Here is a 2,500-nt window from a genome sequence, read left to right as displayed (position 1 = left end):
GACCGAGACGAAGAGGCTGGGCACTGAGAACAGTCCCCGACCCACGACGCCCCAGCCGGCACCGGGCGCTCGGCCCCGAAGGGCAGACGCGGCGATCTCTCCTCGCCCGAACGGCGGGCCGACGGACACGCGCGCCTATAGTACCCGACCGAGGCCGGGTTACCTTGCGCGCGGCCTTCTCGCCGCCGTCCAGACGGTCGCGGCCTTCGCCCGGCGCTAGTGCGCTGGTCCCCGATCGGGCGGCGCCGCCGGCGGCCCGTGAGGGTCCGCACGACAACGTCGCCGACAGGGGGCCGGCTGAAAGCGACCGGGCGACCCGACAGGCCCTCCCGTTTGCCTCTCGACGGTTTCACGTACTCTTTAACTCTCTCTTCAAAGTGCTTTTCAACTTTCCCTCACGGTACTTGTTCGCTATCGGTCTCGTGACCGTATTTAGCCTTAGATGGAGTTTACCACCCGCTTTGGGCTGCATTCCCAAACAACCCGACTCTGGGAAGACGCCGTAGCGCGCCCGCCTGTCGCCGCCATGGGCCTGACACCCGCTCTGGGAAAAGGCCTCGATCAGAAGGACGCGGGCGACCGGCGAAGCGCGCCGTGACGAATTCCGTACGCCACAATTCCGCGCACTCCAAAAGCGCGCGGATTCGGCGATGGGCACATCCCGCTTCACTCGCCGTTACTGAGGGAATCCTCGTTAGTTTCTTTTCCTCCGCTTAGTAATATGCTTAAATTCAGCGGGTAGCCTCGTCCGACCTCAGGCCGAAAGTAAGGACCGGGACTATTCTTCCCGTTCCGCGCTCGCCGTCGGCGCCGCGCGCCGCCGCGCACCTCGATTCCCGCCCTTGAGCCGCCAGCCGTTGGCCTCTTCGAGGTCGACTCGCCGCCGCCGCGCGGGATTCTGGTCGCGATCGTCGCGCATCGTGCCGTGCTGTCTTGAGCGGGACGGGCGCTCGCGCGTCCGACGCCGCAGCAGCCGCGCGGAGAAATCCCCGCGCGGAACGTTTGCAACGCGACCCTGAGGCGGGCGCGGCCCCGGGATTGACCCGAGGCCGCAATTTGCGTTCAGAACGTCGATGCTCAATGTGTCCTGCAATTCACACTAATTCACGCAGCTAGCTGCGTCCTTCATCGACTCACGAGCCGAGTGATCCACCGCCAAGAGCCATCCACGATTGTTTCGCTCGCACAGTGCCTCGCACTATAGGGTGACAAAATAGACCGCGCCGAGCGGTCGGCCAGGCCGACGCTTGAAGCCGGAGCGCGCGGCACCGCGGCACTCGACGCGCAAACATTACCGGGTGACCGAATCGCCGGCCGGCGCGCCGCTCCTCGCGGGTCGGGCGCCGGGTAGCAAAGACTTTTTCTCTCGCTTGTCCGAGTTTCGCGTTCGCCGAAGCGTTTGCGAGACCGTTAATGATCCTTCCGCAGGTTCACCTACGGAAACCTTGTTACGACTTTTACTTCCTCTAAATGATCAAGTTAGATCGTCTTCTCGGACGCCGGCTCGACCGTTGCCGGCCGCGCCAGGTCCAATCGGAGGACCTCACTAAACCATTCAATCGGTAGTAGCGACGGGCGGTGTGTACAAAGGGCAGGGACGTAATCAACGCGAGCTAATGACTCGCGCTTACTGGGAATTCCTCGTTCAAGGGAAATAATTGCAATTCCCTATCCCTAGCACGACCGGGGTTCAGCGGGTTACCCAGACCTGTCGGCCAAGGCGAGCACATGCTGATCCGGTCAGTGTAGCGCGCGTGCGGCCCCGAACATCTAAGGGCATCACAGACCTGTTATTGCTCAATCTCGTGTGGCTAAACGCCACTAGTCCCTCTAAGAAGTTAGACGCCGACCGATTGGGTCGCGTAACTAGTTAGCAAGCCAGAGTCTCGTTCGTTATCGGAATTAACCAGACAAATCGCTCCACCAACTAAGAACGGCCATGCACCACCACCCACAGAATCAAGAAAGAGCTCTCAATCTGTCAATCCTCACTGTGTCCGGGCCGGGTGAGATTTCCCGTGTTGAGTCAAATTAAGCCGCAGGCTCCACTCCTGGTGGTGCCCTTCCGTCAATTCCTTTAAGTTTCAGCTTTGCAACCATACTTCCCCCGGAACCCAAAGACTTTGGTTTCCCGCAAGCTGCCGGAGAGGTCGTAAAACTAACGCCCCCCGATCGCTAGTTGGCATCGTTTATAGTCAGAACTAGGACGGTATCTGATCGTCTTCGAACCTCTGACTTTCGCTCTTGATTAAAGAAAACATTCTTGGCAAATGCTTTCGCAGTCGTTCGTCTTGCGCCGATCCAAGAATTTCACCTCTAACGGCACAGTACGAATGCCCCCGTCTGTCCCTCTTAATCATTACCTCGCGCTCCGAAAACCAACAAAATAGAACCGAGGTCCTATTCCATTATTCCATGCACCATTATTCAGGCGAATCGCCTGCTTTGAACACTCTAATTTTTTCAAAGTAAACGTTCCGGCCGCCGCCGACACTCAGTC

The 2,500-nt window shown here is 59.4% G+C and overlaps 2 non-coding genes and 1 pseudogene across 2 annotated transcripts in view; all 3 read right to left on the bottom strand.

Moving 5' to 3' along the window:
- The window catches only part of LOC146142842 (large subunit ribosomal RNA), a 3,679-nt pseudogene extending 2,917 nt beyond the window's left edge, over positions 1–762 (bottom strand).
- A 248-nt stretch (positions 763–1,010) lies between these two features.
- On the bottom strand, positions 1,011–1,164 carry LOC146142841 (5.8S ribosomal RNA). The gene has a single exon (XR_014500359.1). It is a non-coding gene; the product is annotated as a 5.8S ribosomal RNA (ribosomal RNA).
- Positions 1,165–1,411: 247 nt separating this feature from the next.
- Positions 1,412–2,500, bottom strand: part of LOC146142840 (small subunit ribosomal RNA) — a 1,811-nt gene continuing 722 nt past the window's right edge. Inside the window, exon 1 of the ribosomal RNA XR_014500211.1 lies at positions 1,412–2,500. This exon is cut by the window's right edge and continues 722 nt beyond it. This is a non-coding gene — a ribosomal RNA (small subunit ribosomal RNA).

Source organism: Ascidiella aspersa, chromosome 5 (genome assembly GCF_963924565.1).
Source record: "Ascidiella aspersa chromosome 5, kaAscAspe10.2, whole genome shotgun sequence".
Lineage (NCBI taxonomy): Eukaryota > Metazoa > Chordata > Ascidiacea > Phlebobranchia > Ascidiidae > Ascidiella > Ascidiella aspersa.
The sequence above is the reverse complement of the archived record's forward strand: the minus strand, read 5'-3'. Positions and strand labels throughout refer to the sequence as shown.